The sequence below is a fragment of the Balaenoptera physalus genome (genome assembly GCF_965194825.1).
Source record: "Balaenoptera physalus genome assembly, chromosome: 17".
In the NCBI taxonomy this organism is placed as follows: Eukaryota; Metazoa; Chordata; class Mammalia; order Artiodactyla; family Balaenopteridae; genus Balaenoptera; species Balaenoptera physalus.
This window is the reverse complement of record NC_138895.1, coordinates 54,874,472-54,900,449: the sequence shown is the minus strand read 5'-3', so window position 1 is coordinate 54,900,449 and position 25,978 is coordinate 54,874,472. Positions and strand designations below refer to the sequence as shown.

Genomic DNA, 25,978 nt, shown 5'->3' with positions numbered 1-25,978 from the left:
AGTTACAATACTTCTCTTTGTTACCTTACCCATTATGTTTTCTACGGTATTTCTTTGATTCTAAGGTGTCATTGATTTTAAGTCTCACTAGTGAATTAATAACAGCTTTTCTGAACGTCGTTTCTGAAATGTTAAATGAGTAAAAACATGAATCTTAGAATCAAGACAAAAGGATTTTTCAAAAGTAATTTTCAGCCAGGCTTTAAAGATCTCCAACTATAAATCAGTATGTCAAGAGGATGCTATCCAGTTGTAGAAAGTCTCATATGTTTTATCTTGTGTTTAAAAAAATACATAAGTTAATTTCAATAACAAACTTATTAAATATTACTAGCATAGGGAAAAGGGGAAGAAAATACCATTTATTTGATACTGGTTACTTGTGTTATGTATGTGCTGTATATGAGTCCTTTCATTTAATATTTACAACAATCCTATGAAATACATAATATTTTTCCCATTTTACACTGAAGAAAACTCAGGCTCCAAAGAGGTTAAGCAGCAACAACAACAAAAGCTTGACGAAGGTAGGAGATTTAGTAAGTGGCAGAATGGCAAGTCAAAAAGTATAAGACCCTTTCTACTATAATGCCTCTGAAAGAAATGCCAACTTGACAACTTTACAAAAAACAACATCTCTGCTAAAATAAACTTTCGTATGTTTAAAACAATTTGCTGAGAAATGTACCTTTTATATCATCTCAACCTAATTCTTCAGGGATATTTACTCTCTAATCACTAACCCTAAAACCAATGTCATCCCCTGGAGATAATTCTGAGTGACTATATTGTTACAGTCTAATTAAATCATCTTTTCTAAAATTCAGTTAAGACCCCATTATTTTCACATATATCAGGATACTCTTTCTTTAATGAGACTAAACAACAGATTACTCACGTTCTATCCATGACTGTATTTGCCAGAGGTAGTTAGGAGCTTGTGTGAAGCCAGGCTGGGCTGGTTTTGAGCCCCTGCTTCACTATGTTACTAGCTGTGGGACTCCAGACCACTTACTGAGCTTCTTTAAGCCACAATGTCATTATCATTTAAGAGTTCATGTTCAGAAAGCTCTGAGCCCACTTAGCACAGAGTAAGCTCAGTTGATTCTTTCCGTAAATATTTTAAGTGTTACTGAGGTATAAAGCCTATGAAAGGGAATTCAAAATCTCAACGCATTTAACTTTAGCTTAGGCAGTGAGCAAAGTGCGCTCAGTGTCTTACATACAGAAGTAATTAAACCTAATTTTAGACTCAGGCATATCATATTCAGTTCCTTCAATAATTAACAATCAAACATTGCCTTCCCTTTAGAATTGGAGAAGCACTGGTGAAAATTCCACAATGGTCCATAATACACAGGTTTAGAGATCACACCTTGATCAAAACATCAAGAATCAAGGTGAACTTCAGTTTGCAATGAATGAGAAATACCTAAAAATGTGTTTCCCAGAATTTGTTCCATATATACTAACCTCATGACATACTCCTAGAAGGAAAAGAGCTCCCTGAAATTTTGGATTCCTACTGTATAAAATATTCCCTTCTGGTCACACATGATGATCAAATGCTCTGTGACCACCTATATAGTAAGGAAGCCTGTTTAACGCTACAAATTTATAATTTCCTGCATTTGTATGATGACAGAATTTTTTCTCTCCATATAACACCTATTAAACCAAGTTCTATGGAAAGATAGTCCGGGATTCAAGAGACCTTACTGGAAAGTTCACCAAAAAACTCTTCTTTAATTTTTTGTTAAAGCAATAGCATTATGGATTTCCTCTTCAATTTTCAGAAAAATTCTGCTACAGAGGCATGGAGTTACATGTTAAAAGTTCAACTTATTTAGTATGGAGGGCTCCAGGATGAGAATAGCATAGGGCAGTGAGTCTTATACTTCATATTAACTGTTTTAGTTCCATAAAAAGCTTTATGATTTAATTTGGCAATGGATTCCTGCCACACAAAAAATATATCTTTAGGCTATGATATGACTGGAAGAATTCATTTTGTCCTAGGAAGAGGAAACAAAAAAAAAATTACATTGGACTAGAGATTCTTCCTCATCACAAAATACCAATCTAGCAATTCATAACTGTGCTTGCTAAAAGAAAAAAAAATTCCACAGTAAAACATGGTGTGAGCTTACTGGTCACCCATTTAGGAAAATCTCATTAAATTCAAAACACCCAAATGAAAATCAAACAACCACGGAAAACAATATGCTTTATTTGCATGTTTCTGAAAACTACTGCAAGACAGAATATGCTGTACCCTAATTATATTGGTTTCCAGTGGATTTAAAATTTAAATTACAACTTTCTTGAAAAAAATGTATGTACTTAGGGAATTTTAAAAGTTTCAAGAATGAAACTACAGCTCTGACAACACGATGTAAGGTGAGAGTAAATTTTCACCAATCTTGAAGGCAGTCACGATAATAGCAATTATTTTTAACAAGGGAGAGACCAATATTCCACCATCTTGAAATAATATTTCACAGCATTATGACTACTCAGAATATTAGTATAGAAATACAAATGTATACTGAAGAAACAAAAATGAAGATCCTATATACCCTTCTTAAATTTCACCTTGCCTAGTGGTCTCTGATGTTCTTTATTATCACATGTTTCTAATGACCACTTTTTTAAATAAGAAAATACCTCTGAAATAGTCTATGCAGTTCAAAGGATTTGCTCTTTCAAACAGAAGTCTCTATTTTGGTGTGATCTGACATCTGATTGTCTTGCCTAGATAATCACCATGAAACACTGGATCTACACACAATGTAGGCACCCTTTATTAACATCTGAAGGAGTAATTTTAAGTTCAACCCATTGAGTCCTGTGTTAGCTGACAACCAAATTCACATTATATAACCAATTGTATAGGTTGCTGGATTAATCTAAGCTTTGTAAATGGCTTTCAAGAAATAAACAATTTTATTTTGATTCTTCACAGGTAACACCATAAAATTTAGTGCATCTCAGTGTACCAATCTGAGTCACTCAAGCTTGAGAGTATTATAGACTGAATGTTTGTGTCCACCCCCCAAATTTATATGTGTTGAAATTTAGTTACTAATGTGATGGTATTTGGAGGTGGGGGCCTTTGGAGGGTGATTAGATCACGAGAGCAGAGCTCTAACAAATGGAACTGGTGCTCTTATAAAAGGACCCCAGAGAGCTCCCTTGTCCCTTCTGCCATGTGAGGACATGGCAAGAAGAGTGTCATCTATGAACCAGGAAGTGGTACCTCACCCAACACTGAGTCTGTTGGTGCCTTGATCTTAGACTTCCCAGCCTCCAGAACTGTGAGATATACATTCTATTGTTTATAAGACACCAAGTCTATGGTATTGTTTCATCAGCCATTATAGATGAAGATAGAGAGCAATTTAACCAGGAAGGGAGCTGGATAAATATCCAGTGTGGTAGCCAACTTCCAGTATGACTGGCAGTGATTCTCACTGTGCATCCTCTCCCACAAAGAACAGAGCTAGCTGACCTCTTTAACTCATAGAATGTTGAGGAAATGAAGCAGTATGGCATCTCAGGCAAGGTCATAGATGATTTTGTGGCTTCTGCCTTGCTTTCTTGACTTGCTCGTTCTGACAGAGCCAGGCGTCACATTGTGAGGACACTCAAGCATAGAGAGGTCCAGATGGGAAAGAACTAAGCCCTCTTGCCAACCACTAGCACTGTGTGAATGAAACATCTTGGAAGCCATCCCAAGTCAAGCTTTCAGATAACTGCAACCTTGTCTGGCAAACTGACTCAATCTTGTGACAAACCCAGTCAGAGAATCCAGCTCAGCTGCTTCTAAAGCCTTGACCCATAGAAACTGTGTGAGATGCCAAGTATTTGTTGTATCTTTAAGCTATTAGATTGTGGGGTGATTTGTTGAATGATAATGGACAACTATGAACTTGTGGGATAATTTAATGCACAGTAATGGGTAAGTATACCCAAAACTGCCAATCCACAGTGTTTTGTTACACTTGACTTGTTATAATATATCTGTTTTATAAGTAAGGTATATGCTCTAGTGGTAGGCATTAAGTGAGTACAGACTTTCAAAGAAGTTAGGCATCTCTCTCAAACGTCAAGGTTTCATTGTACAGTGAGTAACAAGTAGCACTCAAGCATAAGTTCCATGAGGGCAGGTATGTTGTCTGTTTTATTTTCTGCTGTATCCCCAATGCCCAGAAGAGTGTCTCTATCACATAAGGTGCTTAATAAATATTAAATGAATGAATGTATGCAGAGTTGAGAGGTTACCTCCCATGTAACTCTCATTGGGAGAGACTACCTATCTATATAAGTTATTATATACCTATATATAGAGAGAAATTACAACTTGGATGTAGGAACTAGAAAGACAATTTTTCTATTTATTTTTCTGAAATGTTTCACTTATTATAAGAACTTCAACTTAACATATATCTGTAAGTTATAGATAGATTTTTATGAGTATTATTTTGAATAAAGAACATGGCTAAATATTTAAATGAATATGTAGATTTTGGAAAAATACACTTATTCTAAATTTTGAAGTTTTTAGTTCCAGAGGTTACTCATCATTTGTTTTCCAATTAAGTATACTGACTTCCTTGATGATGAACCCAATAAGCTTTAAGAAAGAATGTATTACAGAATAATTAGAGATTTCATGAATATATTTACATTTTACTAGCCAACAATATAGTTTTATTTCCAAATAGATTGAGAATAGATTTTATAACAGAAGCAGAAATTGCATCATTTAGTAATCAATTAAAGTAATCCTTTCTTGTATGAGACCATCTTGCAAATACTTTCTGTAACCAGATCTCTAAAGCTTTTCAGGTCATACAATTGAAATCACATATTGACTACATCAAACTGAGAAATATATATGTTCTTCTTTGTCAATAATTTATAAATAATAAGGGTAATAAGCAGGTAAATATTTAGTATTTTCCTGGCAATACACACATTTACCTGGCTTTCAATTTTACTTTGTGTAGATCTTGTATTTCATACAAGAGAGAGTTTCTAAATGCATTCTAGCATTAATAAAGGAGCTTTTAAGGCATTAATCAATAGAGGATTAGGTTAAAGCTTCTTGTTGTGTGGCTATTCACTTGTAGCTTCTTTCTTTGGTTTTGATATAATTGAAAAGCATTAACAGGAAGTATTAACTAATACAAAGGGCAGGGAAGGAATTCTTGAACCCTTCTTCTAGGTCTGGCCAGGTCAGCATTGGATTAGTGACTTACAGTAGATCCCACACATTGTCAGAAAGTGGACTGACAATCACCGCCTTTACTCTGTAAACTCAGAAATCTCCCTCCAAGAATTTGTACCCATTGACCTAGCATCTTAAGAGCTGTCTACAGACTATCATTTCTTAAATTCATGGTACTATTTTAACAATTCCAACTGTTCATTAATTTAAAATATATCCCTAGAATCAACCACACCCCAGGCCACTGCACTACCTGTCAAGGACGCAACCTTCAAAAGGACACACATAGGGTCCCTGTCCTTAGGAAGCTTACATTCTATTGGGAGATACATACAGATAAAAAGTTAGGGGACAAGAAACAGGATCAAAAAATCCTGGAGCAAGTGAGCATGAGACCCAAGAAGTCTGAGCCACAAATCTTGTGGAAGGAGTACTTGAAACTGAGGGAAGTGCACGTATAAAAGCCCAGAAGGAAAGAGAGTAAGATACATTTGGAAACTGGAAGATTATGGGTGGATGAGGAATGTAAGAAAGGGAGAAGGCTGATAAAAGATGAGGCTGGAGAGGTAAGTGGGTGCCAGCCCGTGAAAGATAAAGGTTTTGAATGTTACCCTAAAGACAAAAATACCCATTTTTAAGTAAATTTGAATATAGGATCAGTGTCTCCTCATCCTGCTGTGTAAGCTGAACCTACAAGTGCTTCTTCTTCTCTGTCCATCTTTGGGAGGTGTTGGCGGTATAGCGGTTAGCACAGATGCCTTCCATCTTTGGATTCTTTTTACATCTCCTCCCTTTGGCTGGCTAACATTTACCTTTTACTATTGCAAATTTGTTAATACCTACATTCTGTTTGGAAAATCTCCATAAAATGTACATAGAGTGAAATGCACAGATACTAAGTGTACAATTGGATAAGTGTTAGCAATGTATACACCCCTGTACCCAACACCCTAGTCAAGATACAGAACATCTCTATTATCCCCAAAAGTTCTCTCACTTTCCCTTGTAGAGTAGTCATTTCTCAACCCCCATAGGCAACCCCTCTTCTGATTTGTTATCACCCAGATTAGTTTTGCCTAACCCAGAAAGTCATAAAAATGGAATCATACAATATTCCACAATACAATACTATTCTTTCACACAACATAAAGTTGTAGAGACATCCATGTTTGAGTGTGTATCAGTACTTCATTTTTCTCTATACTGCTAACTAGTATTCTATTGTATGAATACACCACAATTTGTTTAGTCATTCTCTTGTTGGTGAACATTTGGGATTTTTCCAGTTTTTAGCCATTACAGTTAAAGTTACTCTGAACATGTACAACTATTTCTGTAAACAAAGCTTTCTGTCTGTTTTGAATAAATATCTTGTAACTAGTCATAGGCTAGCTGTATGTTTGAGACACAGTGATAATGGACTCCCACAGCTTTAAATCCCAATTTATTAAGAGTAAAGATGAAATAAAGTTATTAACTTTAAGGATTTATACATCCGTGCTTTGTACATCTGAAATTGTTGAATCTCACTTGAAGATGAAATCTGAACACTTATGTCTCATATTGCAATTTAGGAGCCATTAAAGAAAATCATTCCTTTGATGTCCCCAAAGAGGAAACATTTAGTACAAGGAAATTTTAAAAACTAATTTGTATAATAGTATCAGTAGCTCTTCAAAATCTAGAGAATCAGTTCATACTGCATTTTAATGAGAAAAAAAAAAAGAGCATTGAAGGTATGGGGCAAAATACACAATGAAGGTAGCCTAAAAAGTAGGAAAAAACTCACTTCGCTTCCTAAAATCTAAGCCCTTTGGACAACATTTTACCCTCTCCTGAGGTATTTAAGTAGATTAGCAAAAAATCCTTTAGCTTTTGCTTTGGAATACAAACTGTGGCTTCGAGTGAGAAACAGCAATAAACACCTCTCTATATCAGTTACAGGTAGGAACAAAAGAGAAGGAAAATCCAACTGACATAGTTAAACAAATGGCAATGGAGCAAAAATATAGAACAGAATGAATCTGAGACACAGTCGCTGCTAAGGATATTGGGTTTAGAGAAATCAAGTGGTACACTGGCAGATAAAAAGAAAAACATGAGTAGCAGCCATAGCAGAAAATAGGATGGGTGTTTAGGGGATGTCTGAAGGTAAAAATAGACTTTGGAAATTATTATCCACATAGCTAAAAAAAATCATTAAATATTACTTTAATCGAATATTTCTCAAGTAAATGTAAATAAATCTAAGACCATCTTTATTATAGTTGAAAAAAAGAACTATTAGAGAAATCATGAAAAAAATTACTTAAAGCTACCTCCTAAATTTAATTTAAATTTATTTAATTGGAGTGGTTTCCTTACCCAGAGCTATTAACACTTAAAAGTATATTTGCTAAATCTGACTCTCTGAAGTAAATAATATTTGAAAGCATGTTCTTTTACACATGTTGAATCTTAGGCTGGAACTATATATAAATTCTTCTGGCTATCTTTTTATAAATTATATCTTGGAGATTAAGAAAAAAGTTTAAGATAACACAAATTATAGTACCAAAAAAAGGGTATAAAACATAGAACAAAAAATTATTAAAATACAATTAATTGGTAGACTGAGTGCATGGGAAAAAAAGTACTGTAACATCTTCAATTGTAATGAATATAATTTTTTTCTATATAATAGTTTTACCTTAGCCTAACATAATTTTTTCTTCTCATTTGGAAGGCAAAAGCAAAAAATCTCTGAACATAGTTTTACTCTTTTCTGTATAAAATACTATATTACTTAAAGTGGCATGTAGCAAAAGAGAGGTAATTCTAGTAGACATTATTACACCTTTATCTCAGCTGCAAATAAGGAAAACCAATTTAAACTAGGCATGTGGGTTTCTATCTATATATTAGCTGAACTGCTAGCTACTGTGAATTACACTGTGATCACTCCAGACAACTGACCCAATTAACAGTGAAAGTTCTCTTGAGTCAAAGTACAACCCGCTGAGAGATAATCCCCAAAATAACCATTTAGACCTGAGTTGTCCAATATGGTAGATACTACCCACATGTGGCTATTAAGTACTTGGAAAGAGGCTAGTGCAATGGAGGGGCTGAATGTTTTTAATTTAATCAAGATATGCTGTAAGTGTAAAATACACACTGGATTTCAAAGACTTAGCATAAAAATGCTAAATATCTCATTAATACTTTATTTTCCTTACAGATTGAAATAATAATATTTCTGACACACTGGGATAAATAAAATGTATTATTAAAAGTAATTTCACCTGTTTCTTTTTACTTTTTTAATGTTACTACCAGGAAATTTAAAATTACAAACATAGCTCACATTACATTTCTACTAGATAGCTCTGGTCTGAATTCTTCAAAAGAAAACAAAAACAGAGGGTCTGGTTCTGATAGGTTTTAAAAGCTATGGATTCATTTGACTTTCTTCAAATTAAAATGCACAACAATTAAGTCCAGTATTTTGGGGGACTAACAGGTTGGGTCTTACAGTTTAATAAATAGGCATAATTCTAGGCTTAGAATTTAGACAGCAGGAAAGACCAAACTCAAAACACTTATCCAAGAAAATGTGTCTTCAAGCAAAAGACATAGAACATAAAATAGGATGGAAAAAGTCCAGTCGTTTGCCTTTTAAAAGAAGTACATGAAATATTTAGGCATGTCGGTGATGACTAAATATTTTGGGTTACCAAAGAAGTTGTTACTATTTAGAGATTAGAACTAAATTGGAGAGGATGTGATTTAAAACAACTCAAATTTAATCAGGATTTCAATCACTAGCAGAAAGACCTGACTGAATCAATTTTCCTGAAAAAGTAATTAAAAATAATGTATACTAATGTAGCCAGACAATTTTATTTAATGAAACACATAAGGCATTTTATAGTAGTGATTCTTACTATTATAGAAAAATCTTTCAGTAATTTGCACAGCTAAAAAGAGAGAGACAAATAATGCTATTTATTTCCATTGTTTTTACCAAGATAAGTGAAATACATACTTGTTAAACTACTAGTAGATATTACAGTTATGAAAGGTGAGCTACATACTCAAATATATTTACCTGACAGGTATTGAAAGGGAAAATACACCAGTTTTAAAATATTTAGTTAAAATTTTAATTAAAACAAGTTTATGTATTACACATATTTTACTCCAATGTATATTAAGATATTTCATTAAATAGATATTTGTGTTTTTGAGCATGTGAACCATAAGTACTAAAAATGCCACAGTGACTTTGAATCCTGGTTTTCAATCTATCCAGTAGGTTTACTTGAATGAAGTAAGGGAGTAATGTAGACAAATTTCCAAGTTAATGGCAGAGTAAACATCCAATAAAGTTTATTCCTTTCCCTATAAATGTGAAATGTGTACACTTAAAACAATCAGAAACAAATTCAGGGAAGTCAATATAGAAAATTAAAGTATTAGGCTAACTTACTCAGGGCTTTCCTTTTCATGTTTTTAATTTAGAAAAGACAGGTATGCATTCCTTTTTCCCTTCTTCTCTCAAAATATTCAATCTATAGCTTTTTTCCCCTAGTTATACTATACTGTCATATTTATGTCATAGTTTCTAAATGATTCTCCATGTTTTTTTAAGGCATAGGCTCACCCTTGACTATGAAATTTAATAAACTTAGTATTATAGAAAACCAAATTGCTGAATTCGAATACAGTCAGAACTTCTGCCCGAAGAATGATTCTAGAACTTGGGACAAAGAAGACAGACAATAAACTAGGGAAAAGTAGCAGGCAGCCATGAACTCTTTATAAAGTTATGATGCTAACATTCCCATGTAACTTCAATCTGGCCATATGTAGGTAGGTCCTTCTTTAGTTATTTCTTTCTTATCCCTATCATCAGTAATTTAACAAAGTTGATTTTTATGTTTGTCTACTCTGCTTTTAATTCTCTCATGTGATAGAGACTTTTGTTCTCTCTTAGAAGAAAAATATGCCAAAACTATATTTTAATTTCTGCTTCCTAAGATTTACTTGAAATGTAAACAAGTTATCTTGAATAACTGAGGTACTTACTGAATCCTTAAAATAAGGCTCAAAATTTGTACATGTTCTCCCATATAATTCTTAGACTATCTCTGCAAATTTCTAAACCTTTCTGAGGAAGTTACTATTATTCATTCACCTTTTTAACAGATAACGAAATTAAAGTTCAAAGAGGTTCTTACATAACGTGCCCCAAATCACACAGCGACTGTGATTACTAGGTTCTAAGATGGGCTTGTTTCACTCGAATGCATCCCTGAAAACAGGATACTATTTAAAATCAACGGTGTCTTCATTTGATGAAATTCAGTGAGAAGAGCATTATGGCAGGGATCTGGACCCCAATTGGTTTGTTCAATCCAAACCCTCTTGCTCCTCTACACAATGGCATTACAATGGCTAGATGGATCTATACTCGGAGTTCAACATTTGATTGAGTTCCCAGCCCCTGAATATTTCAAAGCCTGACTACATTTTTATATCCCTACTGATTGAGCACTGAAATCAATCCTCCAAAACATAAAAAATAAATTAATACAAGAAAATTTTAAATAGATATTCTATATGTATAACATGAAGACACCTCAACTCAAATTACATGGTTCAACTTTCTAAGTAGTGAAATCAATACATAAGTATAGCTAAAATATACAGTGGTTATAAAATTTATAAACAATATCCTATCAGTAATGAACACTCCTTCCTCAAATCATTTGCCTCCAGGTGACATTCATCATCCCTAATTTGGGGCAATGTTACAGTTATGCCCAAACACCATAATGAAAGTCAAGAATCCTGACTTTAGATCTCAGCTTTTATATGATGAGTTTTTATCACTTCATATTTTTGGACCGAAAATTGTCACACTTTACAACATAAGGGTTTGAATCATTTTGAAATATTCTGGTTCTAAACCCAAACTATTCATTCTCTAACCCAGATATAAAGAAGAAAAAGAAGGGTGAGGAAAAAGAATGAAATCATCCAACAGAAATTATCCAACAGGGTTTCGGCAGAGATACCCTGAAAGGCAGGGTATGATGAGATTCTTTCTCCCTGGTGGAAAGCACAGCATTAACGTATAGTGTTCCCCACCTCAATCTGATCAAACCTTTTCAAAAAGGTAATGCAGAAGAAGTTCTTTCTCAATATCTGTCCCTCTGACTTTTATGAAAAAGGAACTGAAGTGGTGATGGTTTTCCTAGCAGGTTACATTTTGATCTGTCTCTGAAATGTCTGTACAACACAGTCCTTATGCCACAGATGAGTCATTGCATGCCTTGGGTTGAATATTTGTAGAACATCATAAAAACAATGATTCATGGTGCATTTCATGATGCAAATGACTCATTAATTCATTTTTCTAAACACATTAACTGAGGGATCCATGTATAAAAGGGAAAATTGTATATGTTGAACAAAAATATGGAAATCCACGTAAGGAATTAATTTAGAGGAGAGAAATGTTTTAGGTGACTCACTAGGACAAGCTCACTCTATGCAAATGGAATAAGCCATAAAACAAAGAGGCTTAGATGCAAATCTTAGACATGGAAAAAGGGAAAGATCAGGGGTCCAAATTAATCAAAGGTAATGGATGCAAGGAACCCTGGGACTCGACTGGGACATTGCTCAACTGAAAAGGGGAGTGAAAATAACAGAAAAGGCTCCACTATCGGGGCCAGGGAGAACACTGAGAGGTTCAGGAAGGCTAATCTTTCTAGGTAGATATGATAAATTCTATCAAATAAATCCACCATTTCTCTTAATCTATAGACCCAGTCTTTAACTATGCTTTCCCCAAACTCTATACCCTAACTATAAAGAACTACTTGTATTTTTCAAAACTGTTTTACACTTTGTCCCCTGTGCCTCTGCTTTTGTTTATGCTAGTTACTTTGCCTAGAAGGCTTTCACGCCACTTCTTCCTTGACTTTTAACAAACTCCTATCCAACTTTCACAGGACAGGACATATCTCATCTACAGTGCCATGTAATGATTCCATTCCCCAAGAATCTACCTTTCTCTTCTCCATGTTCCAAAGCACTTGGTAAACTCTCCTTCAACAAGTCTTTTCCACAAGACTGTGATCTAGTTTCATTCACTGACTACAATGCTTACTTAATATACATTTTTTTAATGAAATACTATTTCCTCCAGGCTTTAAATCACTAAGAAACAGCATTTCTGAATGAGATCAAGGTGTGATCAAGCACATGGTAGTGTGCCTGGCACAGAGGAGGTTCTCAATAGATATTTGATTGAAAAATATTCAGAGTGAACTTTATAATATAGAAATAGTGACTTAATGTCCTTAATAATAGAATGAATGGAAATATGAAAGGGTTTTTTCTGGGGGGGAGAGTGGGAGAGGATATGAGGATAAATGAGGTTAAAGCCATAAAGCAATGTTCTGTTCTTATCTATTATTATCTCTCCAACCACCTGGAAAAAACACCTAGGAGTAGATGTACCAATTCCTGTGGGTACAGTTACATTCTGAAAACTACAGTGCATTCACTGTACACCAATACTCCCCCAACAAATACAGAATTAGTTTGTGTATCACTATATTGGGTTATCATATTGTAGTCGCTTGCATTATCATTCAAAAATATCGTTGCAGGAGGATCATCTATACTCATTCCATGCTGATATCAGGCTTCAGCATGACTTTCTTTGACCAATGACATGTGGGAAGAATTGATGCATGTGGGCAGAAGCTCTTGGATGTATTATAAGGTCTGCCATGTTATTTTTTTCTCTCTGTTATGAGCTAAGCAATATTCCAGATATAGGCTGAACTGTCAGCCTGACTCCAGAGTAAAACTGAGTAAAGGAGAGCTGCAGCTGACTTGCAATGGACATGCAGCATGAGTGACACACTTTTGTGGTCTACACCACTAAGATTTGGGGGTTGATTGTTAACACACCATAGCCTAGGTTATCCCAATTAATTATACGTGTGTATATATATGTGGGATTACATAAGCAGGGTAGCACATATAAACACATACATACACAAAATACACACATATGTGTGTAAACATGCTTTTCTCATGTTTTGATTTTCAGGGGTTTCACAGTCACTAGAGGGGAAAGAAAGGTATGTCAGTATGGACAGATTAGTAAGGTTCTTATTCTTCTGTCAATAAACAAGATTGCTTTTGTTATATTTTCTCCCCCAGAAGGGTCTCCTCTCAATAAAACAATACACATAAATACCATTTGATACTCCATATCAAGTCAGCTATGTGCATATTCCATCTTTGTATAGTTCTGGTTCTGATTATCCGCCTTTGCATCATTTTCTACTCAAGTCCACTCTGTTCTAGTCTATTCCACTCATCTTTATAAAATACTGCATAAAAAATAGGTATCATAGAGATGGAGACAGCACTCATCATGACTGACCAATTGTCAGGATTTATTCTCTCCTAATCCCTACTTGATATGCATTGATGAGCAGCAGCAAATCTGACAGAGAAGGCAGAAGAGCACATAAGAAAAGATTTTGTTGCCTATCTACAGGTTTTTTTCACAATATTCCTTTGCAGGATCACCGCCTCCCACAGTGATAAATTTTATGTATCTGCCAGGGCCACAGCTTGCCATCAAAAATCGGTTCTCCATGTCAAGCATCTGTGCTGTATTCATGAAGTACCCTCACCAACTTTTGTTTATTTCCTTTATCTTGTAGATTTCTCCCTACTACTTTCCCAAGGTGTTCTTGGACAGAGATTTCTATATCTGTGAGAAAACACTCCCAGTGAGTATTTACACAGAAGCAAAAGATTGGTAAAAGTAAGAACCTGTATGCAAACAGTTAGCTTAGTATTTAGCAGATACTTAATAAGTGGTAGTATCCCTTCCCTTAAGAAAATTATCTAATTCAAGACAAAATAGACAAAAGAATATATCTACTTTAAGACACAATAAAATTATACAACCCAAGACAAAATAAAATAAAATCTTAGAGTCCATTTGTCTAATATATTGCAATCATGGGGCCCAAATCACTTTACTTTGATAGTAAATGAATGAGAGATGCAGTTATCAGCTTTGGGAATGCTGTATGGATAATGCAGTGGAATCAACCTCTTAAAATTTGTTATGAGGATTAAATGAGACAATGCACATGAAGTAGGTGGCAGTTTCAGAGTAAATGCCCCTAAATATTAGTGGTGATGACATTGAGTGGAGCCATCATCACAGATTTAGGGTGTGCTTGGACTCCCCTGGCAGGTGAAGAATAATGTTTTTAGGGCAAACCAGTTGGCAACACAGCATCTATTACCAGGTCAGGTCAAAATAAGTAATGGAAATCATAAGCCAAGATTTAGGAAAACTGTACCAGCACGGGTTAGGAATTAAGTGTTAAGGTCTAAGATTACTCTTGCCCCAGCTTTATCATTTCCCTCTTGAACCTGCCTTGGCCTTTGACCCAATCTTGGGGACCATGCAGACAAATATTCACTGCTTGTCCAAGGACAGAATGAGAGCCAGAGATTATATTTAGCCCACAATATGTACACTGGCCTCACCACTCCTCGTCAACACAATCCAGGGCATCACTAGAGTTTAGCCAATCACCAGGAGCTAATGGGAGAACCAGAGCTCTAGCTGAGGCTCCTTTTGTAGGTGCCTCCTATTTGGTGGTAGGAACTGAGGAGGGTGATGGTCAAGCTACTTCTCTTTGCCTTGGTTACTCATCTGCAAAATGGACATAATAATGATACTTTCCTTCTAGAGTTTTTATAAAGAAAAAATGAGAAAATGTCTGCAAACCGCCTGGGTCAGGGACTCACCTATAATAATAATCATCATCTATTATTAACTAAAAGGAGAAAGATACATGGTAATAGTGATGTGTGTCTGTGTTTGTGTGTATGTATGTACGAGAAAGTGTGATATATAAATACACGCACATATATATAGAAATTCATGAAAATAGTAGAAAATGTGGTAGCCATCTTTGTTTTTTTTTAACTTGCCAAAACCATTTCACCATTTTTCTGGCAATAGTTCCCCCAGTTTTGGGGAATTATTCTTTTTCACTTAAGCCATGAGGGTTTCCCAGTTTCTACACATAGGCCTGAACACGTGGCCCGAGCTGAACCAATAAGACCCTCTGTTCCCTCCAGTCACAGTGATTAGCTGAGAGTCGAGGGAATCGACATGGCCCGTTCGAAACTTTCCCTGGAATTTTATGATTCAAGCTGGGAGAGTGACTAAGTCATTTTTATACGTGCTTTTAGGAATAGCAATAGGAAGAATATCCTCAGGCAGCTCACCTATAGTCAAGTGAGAGTTGATAGAACCTTTGATTGCCTCAAAGCAGAACAAGAAAATGAAAGGGGCGCGGTACAATGCAAATTGATGCTAAACCCATTAGACCCTATAAGAACTGCAGACTGGAGCAACCAGCCTGAGACTGAGAACAATACTGGCTCTGAAAATTGCTGCCATGGCTGAGATCTTCCTGATGAGCGGTACACCCAAGGGAACAACGATCGCGAGAAGCGATGGAAGCACCACCTCGGGGAGCAATCACTGGGAAGAGCAGACAGGGTCAGGTTAGAAGACTTTCAGGCTCTGCGATCTCCACCAAGAAGGCATGACTTACTCTCCAGGGAAAGGGGTTCAGTCTGTGTTATTTTATAACACCTGGAAGTTAAGTGCAGCAAAAAGATTGATGATATCTCATTTTACTCCTCCTTAAGGACAAAATCCATGTCTGATTCATCTTTCTATTCCCCCACAGCACCTAGCACTTTAACGGCACCTGGTACTTTTTGTACACGCTAGATGCTCAAAAAATCTGTTGAATGAAAACAAATTTTTAAAAATTTTAGCTCCAAGTATTCGGATTGGTTACAAAATCTAGAGTCCCTAGATGGTGACCGGTTCACTTGTAAACTGTAATCAGACCTTAAGATTTTCAAGGGATTTTGCCAAACATCACATCTGAACTCCAGCTAACAAAGAAAGAAAGAGAAATTGCTGTTGATAGATCCCACCACCTCAAATTTGATTGTGACATTGTTTGTGGTATAATGAGTCATTCCCTCTACAGTGAGATTATTATAATATATGTACAGAAGTGTCCTTTATATCTGAAATGATATCACTCATGCCAACTGCTCTCTCTTAATAGATATGGTTGACAAGTCCAATGTGCAAAACTCATTTAACTATTAAAAACTCTTTCATATATTTGAGGCTACAACTGATATCATTTACCTCAAATTTTGGTTAGCTTAGAAAAGTCTTTGCTTTGGTAGCTACCCCAAACTTGAATGCTAACTATTATGCCCAGCAATGCACACAGTATCCTTTCTCTGAAATTATGATCATGCTACAGAGCGTATACAGTTTAATTGGATATCTACAATGTTCCACACATTCTACTTGCTACTGGAGTTATAACACACAGCCCTTCCTTCTACTTCCTTACAGTTTGTGGGGAGGCAGGGAAAAGTCAGTCAACCATTCTTGATTTATAATAGCTCTATGACAAAGGTAAAGCACACACAGTGCTGTGAAAACACATAAAAAAGACAGATATCCGAATGGTTAGATGATCTGGAAGGCTGCCTAAAAGATGGTGCTAAGCTAAGTTTTGAAGAACAAGTATGGTATAGCTTGGGTTGCCCTGTGACCCTACTTCATAAATATGAGTTAATTTGTTCTTTTAAAAGAATGCTCTCCTAAGCCTGTTCTCTTACACTTGCCTACTAATCAAAAAAACAAAAACAAAGCTAATGAAAATCTAGAAACCATACCTTTAAGAAGGTATTGCTCCACAAAGTATTTTATAACTTATCTGTGTGCAGTCCTGTTAACTTTGGCCACCACAGCACCCATGTACAACTACAAAATCAGCAGTTCTTCAAGAATGTGCCATACCTGGATAACCCTGAGAACTGGTTCATCAAGGTTTTCACTGATGACTTTGTCTAAAGCAAGGCTCCTCAGAGTGAGGGCCACAGATGAGTCTGGTCTGGAAACTCTCTCTGGTCTATGGCAAAAGAAGGAGCTTGTGCTAGAATTTAAATCAATGCACTGCTTCCTTCCTTGAGAAAACCAAGCTATGCAAAAGAAATTCAGCTGATTTATGTTTTGGCACAAGCTTCTTATGTTGTCACAGACCAGTGACAACGAAGTCTGCACCCCAGTACTTTGCGTAGCACTCATCTAAATGAAGATCACCCAAATAGGACAGTTCTCTTTCCCTCACACCCAATATCGAATCCAACTCTAGGTCATATGTGTATGAGCATGTTTGGTATCCTACCTTCCACCGTATTTTGCGCATATCCCAAATGTAGCTTCTTTGACCACTTCTACCACTATAATCATAGTCCAAACAATCCTTATTTCTCACATCCATTATTGCAGCAGCTCACTAAATGGTTTCTCTTCTTCTGTCCCTGTCCTGTGATAATCCTGCCTCCTTGGCAGCCAGGATGAAACTTCTAAAATCATCAGTTGGGTCAGGTCACTGTTGGGCTTAACAAATGACTTAGACACTCTCTAAGGGCTGCTTCCCTGGTTCTCCTGTTACCTCACTGGCCGCTGCTCTCCAGGCACCTTGCTTTTTCCTCCTTTGCTTCCCATTCTCCAAATTCTCTACCCTGAGCCAGTCCTCAGATCCCTCCTATATTTAATCTACATACTATTATTGCTCCTCAACCTCCAGGCTTGTCATACTCTTTCATATTATCCACATTATTCGAATATCTTTTCTTCAAAGCCTTTACCTACATATGTACTTAACTGTTGATTGTTTCCACAAACTAGAATGTAACGTCTGTGAAAGCAGGGATTTCTTTGGATTTATTCACCACGTTTTTTCTATGTTTGGCAAAGAGTAAGCAATCAATTTACGTACTGAATGAAAGAATGAATAAATGAGTTGGGACTCCTCAAAATTAATATGAAATGAAAACTACCATCAGTTTATTATACAGTTAGCTGAAGTATATTATGCAAAACTATGTATTTGGAGAGGGGGTTCCTACACATCAACTCCAATCAGATGCTCATTCATGCCGGGCTGTAGGAAACGTCTGGACTTTCCCTGGACTTTCGCCACCCAGATGTTGCTCCTCTGTGACTTATGCTGTTCTGCACTGGAACAGTCCCTTCCCTGTGTCAAGGGCTGTACCGCAAACAGCAGAGAATGCTCAGGTTTTCTGTCAGCAATTGTACCAAGTGCAAGGTTCATAAATTCAGAGTCGCCACTTGAACTTCTGTAGACCTAGCTCTTCCCTGCCTTAATTTCACAAAACTGAAGGAGTCTCCTCATCTTCCAATACACTCTGCCTGCCACAAATCAATTTTCATTGCCCAGGAACCCCATCTGTCTGCATGGCCCATCCGTCCCTGGGCTGCAGCTATAGGTCCCAGCGAGCAGCCTCTGCATTCCACACGGGCACGGCCAGGGCAACAGGATGTGCTTCGTACCTCACCCCTTTTGGTAGAAGAACATGCAGACTGAGAGTCAAATGCACAGGAAACTCCACTGCACTGAAGTGTGCATTCCAGACACTTTCTGTGTGAGACTACAAAGCATCCATCTGGCTGGAACCGCCCCCAGGGGGCTCTGTTCTCTTAGCTATATATACTTACAGAAATGATAACCGATAACAAACCGAATACTTGGAGGCAAACACCAAATTTAGATGTGTGTGCTAATTTGTGTTTATTAATCAATCTCCTATGGATACAAAGGTGAGAACTGTTTTGGTTCTTGTTTTTTTGTCACCAAGGAGATAGTTTATTAAGCCATCGGTTCACTAAACACAGCACAACAGAGTTTCATTACCCTCACGCTACTTTCTCTTGTGCGGCATTTGTCTTTTGAAAATGTGATGTGTTTCCCCATTAAATTACCTGGGAAGGAGAAATCTAATTTTTTCTATTGCAGGAGCACAAGGGATAATAAAGACTTCAGTATATTCTATGATCTCTAATGGAAAACTGGTGTTTGTTGTATTTTCTCTTCTAAATGGAAGAGAGCAAGCTAACCAAGATGTTTCTTTACATATTTGGAGACCATTCAGGCCATTATCTTGGAAGACAATGTCTTCTGGTCACTGAATTATGATATGCAGAGTACCTCTTCTTATAGCTTAGTAACCAGGTTCTATTATTAGCTAAAGGGCTTGTGTTATAACCGTTCCTAGCACAAATTATTATCCACGAGACAAGCATCAATGTAAAATGAAACGAGTCTTAATAATGCCTCTGATTCCCCTAGCCTCCTTTAAGCCATGAACAATCTTAATTTATAGATGTTTCATGTATCTCTTCAGAAAGAAATCATGAAAAAATAAGCCACTGGCATAAACTTGTACCAGAAATGTCATTATAGATCCTCCGCTTTTCTGCTTTCCACTTTAGGTTCACAGGACACTTGAAATGTTCTTTTTCATTACCATACTGTGTATTTGTTCTTACTTGTCTTTAAAAGGAAATGGCTGTAAGAAACCAATACCTAGGATGCCAAATGGAATGAAGGTGTTGCAGAACTGTGCATGCAAAATGACTGACTCATATTTTCTAGCTATTTAATGTCCAAATGCTGAGTTACTAGAAGTAGAGGATAATTTGTCTTTTATTATTGTTACTGCTTGTCCTTCTAATCTTGCTATTCATGTTAGAGACCATTACTGGCGTTGTAATATCTTATTTGTTGAACAACAGATCTTAGAATGCCTCACGGTAAAAGCAAACGCGTAACACATAAATGTATCCATGGATTTCACATGGCAAGGCTGTAACTAGGAATCAGCCAGCCACCATTAATGTTTGTTTCTGTAATACACAGCAACACTAAGTCTCCCATTTCTGCATTTGGGAAAGACTAGGATGTTACTACCACAGAATCTAGTTTAAAAGATCCAGCACTATTTAAAGGAAATGGCATCAGGAGGGAAAAGTTAGCACATCCTTTGGTCTCTCTTACAAACTTTCTGCCTCAGGGCAATGGAGATTTTCAAATCCTTCACTCCACACCAGATGACATCTTCAGACCTCTCCCTTCCTGCTGTCACTTTGTGCAGGGCCAGTTTATGGGCTGCTTTTATGCTTTAATTATTTTATTTAAAAGTAACAAAAACCGGGACTTCCCTGGTGGTCCAGTGGCTAAGACTCCGTGCTCCCGATGCAGGGGGCCCGGGTTCAATCCCTGGTCAGGGAACTAGACCCCACATGCTACAACTAAGAGTTCACATGCCACAACTAAAGATCCCACACACGGCAATGATGATCCTGCGTGCTGCAACTAAGACCCGGCACAGCCAAATAAATAAATAAATAAATATTAAAATAAAATAAAAGTAACAAAAACCTAACTTAAATTAGCTTAAATGGAAGTGAAAAAAATGGGCTCATGCAACTGAAGCACTTGGTAATCTTACTGATTTCGGGTGTGGTGAGATCAATAGGCTGAAGTGTGCCTTTTCATCTCATCTCGTTTCTATTTTCCTTGGACTAGCTTCATTTTCAGGCAGGCTTTCTCCATTTGATAACAAAGATGGCCACCAGCAGCTCTAGGTACAAATACTAACAACTCTGTAAGCCCCACAAGAAAGAGAGCATCATTTCCGTGTTCTGTCAAAATCCCAGGGAGTGCTCTCATCATCCTGCCGGCTGAGATCACACACCCATCCTTGAACAAATCACTGTGGCTGCAGGTGGGGGCCCTTTGGCTGGCTGGGTCACATGCTCACCCTAGGTGAACAGGAGCAAAGAAGGCAGGCTAGCTCCACACCACCTGCAGGACTGAAAACGTTCATTCTAGGGGTGGGGGCAGTCCACACAGGAAAGCTGCACAGATAAAAGACACATTTTCATGGGAGCACATTGTCAAATGAAGAACCCAAAATACAGAACAAAGGACTTAGATGTTATCCTTAGGCTCTGAGGCTCTTGTTGACATCATGTGTAAAGATACCAAACACACAAAAGAATAATTCTCTGTAACTGCTTTAGTCACCTCCTCTGAATATCCTTGTCTCAAGGTCCTTTCAAAGTCCTTCACAGTGTAGAACCAGTAAGTATCCTCCTAGATCTTCCGTGTACTAGGTAAAAAGAACTGGGGCATTAATAATGAGCCACTTAAGTCCAGGTGGATGCTGGCCATTTCAGCCCATGCTGCCTTAGTTTCATGTGAAACGTTGCAGAAATCGCACATAAGGGGACACACAGATCTTGGTTTGGCAGCTTTAAAGGGAAGAAGTTCATGTCCAATGCCTCCACAAGAATGATACAATGATCTGGTAACTAATTCATCCCCACTGGTAGCTAAAAATAAAATGAGGCAGAGCTGCTCCAATTAACTTCTGGACAAAATGTTACCATTTCAAAAAGTATATACATGAAATAAAAACTGTGTTTTACATTCTTACTCAAATGATCTAAATGTTGCAAGAATTTTTAATTCAGAGAAGTGGTTAAGATGGCCACATAGACAGCAGTGTTCAATACTACTATGGGCCATATTTTCTAATCAAATGGAAAATTCAAAATTAGTCTACAAAGGTAAATGTAGCAGAGATAACCATCCCTAAAAAGTGCAAGTCAGTTCAATTCAATTATAGCAATAATACCTCCAGCCTTTTATAATGAGGTCCAAATAAACAGGTAAACAATGGCAGCTAAAATCGCAAGCAGATACCTGAGTGATTTTAATAGCCCTTTTTTTTAAAGATTGAAGATAATGTTACAATAGCTTTCATAATGGAAACTTTACGAAGAAGTCTTCAAAGGCAAATGACAAAGGCACGTGGTTTAGAATTCCCTCAGCTCAGAACCTCAAAGAAACTAGTAATTTAATCTTAACACTGATACCAAAAGCTTGCTACTGGAGGTGAAGGAATATCTGTAATAATGTACGTGTATTACGGTGCATGTGTCATGTCCACTGTATTTAAATAGCAAACTTTTTTTTTTTTTTAAGTTGAAAGGCATTCTGCTCCTGCTTAATGCTATCTGTTCTCTTGGAAAAGAAACAGCATTACCTTTGGGTCATTGTGTCAATAAAGAATAGTTGATTATGTCACTCCCTGTTTCAAAGACCAAAATCCTCAGCCTGGCCAAGAAAATCCTGTACTGTCTGACGCTAGCTTACCTTTCCACCTCCATCTGGTCCTACCCTCACCCTTGACTCAGCCACACTGATCACCTTCCATTGCCTCATAAAGGCCAAGCTGTTTCCTCTGCTTGGGACACCCCCCTATTCCTGCCCGCAGCTCCACCTAGGCGGCCCTCAATTAGGGAGCCCCCCTTTTCACAGGGTCATGTCACTCTTCTGTAGAGCCTCCCACCCCACCTACTTGGTGTGCCGAGCTCCTTCCGGCACTACAGCTAACACACTCACCCCAACACCCACAAGGGCAGGGACACATCTGCTCTGCCCCTTATTATATATACCATCTGTGTTCAGCTGAGTGCCTGACACATATTAAGATCCCAAACATTTGTTAGAAAAATGTTCCATTGCAGCCTAAGATTAATGTCTCCCAGAAAGTATATTTCAGTCATAATATACTTTGGCAGATTTCACAATGATCTGCATTCTTTGAACACATCAGGAAGGTCACAGTAAGAGCACTGTAGCAACTTCAGGAAATTTAATTGTGAGGTTTTGCAGACCAGACCTAGCTCAGTGATAGAAGTTAAACAAAAGCAGATTTTATTCCAAAAGAGGCAAAACTTCCTGTCAGGGTTGTCAAAAATGAAATACGCTATCCTGAGATATGTAGAAAACTTACCTTCATAATGGATATGTATCTAGCTGCAAAGTATAACCCACAGGGAAGCAATCCTCCCATTCCTCAGGCGTCCAGGTGGATGCCCATTTGCCCAATATCACTACTGGCATTTAAGTCACCCAAATGGTTCACTCTGGCATGACAGCATTTAAAATAAAGTTTAAAAGACAATAAAAGTAAAACTATAAAAATCTTGGCAAGGGAGACATGTTCATTTAAATCTTACACTACCTGCCAGGGAACTGAATCAATACTAGAAAAAGAGCCCTGACCTATGGCTCTGAAGTTAGACATCAGTCCTCCTGGAATTCACAAACATGTTAAGTGGAACCCACAAGACTGACCTCTGTTAGAGCTGCCTGTCTCCCCACCAAGGATTCCAGGGGCCCAGAGCCATGAACATGGGATGGTGCTCTAAAACCTAGGCCCCCTAATAGGCAAGGTTAAAATGCATGACACCAGGTCCTTACTTCTAAGGCTGCACTGGCCCCACTATTGGAGAGCCTTCTTAAAGAAGCCACAGAGAATCTACAGATGCTCAAAAACATGCCCATTGCCCTCACCATTGACATAAAACCTGCTAGAACCACTATTCCCTACGGAACGGCACAGATGGCATCTGGCAGATCAAGCACACGTGCAGAGTGTGAGAATGCACTCAACAGCTCCGGCTTTCTGGACCAAGCCATCTGCGCTGAGTGGAATTTACTGCTGACAGTCCAAGAGAGGTTCCAGGTTCTTTTGTGATGCTGCGAATCCCTCTAGGAGTCTGCCAAAGCCTATGACCTCTTCTAAGAATGAGCTACACAGTATTACAAAGGAAATGAAAAACAATAAAACAGTCATCAAATTATAAAAGAATGAATTCGTGACATGGTATATGTGTTTCTTTTTCTAATACTCTAAATAAAAAGATCTAACAGCAGATCTAATAATAACCAAACTTTCAAAGTAGGAATGAGCATAGATGATATTTTTTTTAAACATCTTTATTAGGGTATAACTGCTTTACAATGGTGTGTTAGTTTCTGCTTTATAACAAAGTGAATCAGCTATACATATACATATATCCCCATATCTCCTCCCTCTTGCATCTCCCTCCCACCCTCCCTATCCCACCCCTCTACGTCCTCACAAAGCACCGAGCTGATCTCCCTGTGCTATGCGGCTGCTTCCCACTAGCTATCTATTTTACATTTGGTAGTATATATAAGTCCATGCCACTCTCTCACTTTGTCCCAGCTTAGCCTTCCCCCTCCCCATGTCCTCAAGTCCATTCTCTACATCTGTGTCTTTATTCCTGTCCTGCCCCTAGGTTCTTCAGAACTGTTTTTTTTGTTTGTTTTTTTCTTTTTAGATTCCATATATATATGTTAGCATACGGTATTTATTTTTCTCTTTCTGACTTACTTCACTCTGTATGACAGACTCTAGGTCCATCCACCTCACTACAAATAACTCAATTTCGTTTCTTTGTATGGCTGAGTAATATTCCATTGTATATATGTGCCACATCTTCTTTATCCATTCATCTGTCGATGGACACTTAGGTTGCTTCCATGTCCTGGCTATTGTAAATAGAGCTGCAGTGAACGTTGTGGTACATGACTCTTTTTGAATTATGGTTTTCTCAGGGTATATGCCCAGTAGTGGGATTCCTGGGTCATATGGTAGTTCTATTTTTAGTTTTTTAAGGAACCTCCATACTGTTCTCCATAGTGGCTGTATCAATATACATTCCCACCAACAGTGTTAGAGGGTTCCCTTTTCTCCACACACTCTCCAGCATTTATTGTTTGTAGATTTTCTGATGATGGCCATTCTGACAGGTGTGAGGTGATACCTCATTGTAGTTTTGATTTGCATTTCTCTAATGATTAGTGATGTTGAGCATCCTTTCATGTGTTTGTTGGCAATCTGTATATCTTCGGAGAAATGTCTATTTAGGTCTTCTGCCCATTTTTGGATTGGGTTGTTTGTTTTTTTGATATTGAGCTGCATGAGCTGCTTGTAAATTTTGGAGATTAATCCTCTGTCAGTTTCTTCATTTGAAAATATCTTCTCGAGAGGATTAACCAAGATGGCGGAGTAGAAGGACGTGCTCTCACTCCCTCTTGCGAGAGCACCAGAATCAAAACTGGCTGCTGGACAATCATTGACAGGAAGAACCTGGACTTCACCAAGGAGGATACCCCACGTCCAAGGACAGAGGAGAAGCCACAGTGAGACGGTAGGAGGGGCGCAATCAGAGTAAAATCAAATCCCATAACTGCTGGGTGGGTGACTCACAGACTGGCGAACACTTATACCACAGAAGTCCACCCACTGGAGTGAAGGTTCTGAGCCCCACGTCAGGCTTCCCAACCTGGGGGTCTGGATACGGGAGAAGGAATTCCTAGAGAATCAGACTTTGAAGCCTAGTGGGAATTGATTGCAGGACTTTGACAGGACTGGGGGAAACAGAGACCCCACTCTTGGAGGGCACACACAAAGTAATGTGTGCATCGGGACCCAGGGGAAGGAGCAGTGACCCTTGGGGAGACTGAACCAGACCTACCTGCTGGTGTTGGGGGGTCTCCTGCAGAGGCGAGTGGTGGCTCTCTTTCACCGTGGGGATAAGGACACTGGCAGCTGAGGTTCTGGGAAGCTCTCCTTGCCGTGAGCCCTCCCAGAGTCTGCCATTAACCCCACCAAAGAGCACGGGTAGGCTCCAGTGTTGGGTTGCCTCAGGCAAAACAACCAACAGGGAGGGAACCCAGCCCCACCCATCAACAGTCAAGTGGATTAAGGTTTTACTGAGCTCTGACCGCCACAGCAACAGGGAGGGAACCCAGCCCCACCCATCAACAGTCAAGTGGATTAAGGTTTTACTGAGCTCAGACCGCCACAGCAACAGTCAGCTCTACCCACCACCAGAGCCTA

At 37.8% G+C, this 25,978-nt stretch overlaps 1 protein-coding gene across 1 annotated transcript in view; it reads right to left on the bottom strand.

Annotated features, from left to right (window-relative positions):
- OXR1 (oxidation resistance 1) overlaps nt 1–25,978 on the bottom strand; it is a 463,267-nt gene that overhangs the window by 415,337 nt on the left and 21,952 nt on the right. The gene's annotated exons all lie outside the window — the stretch shown is intronic.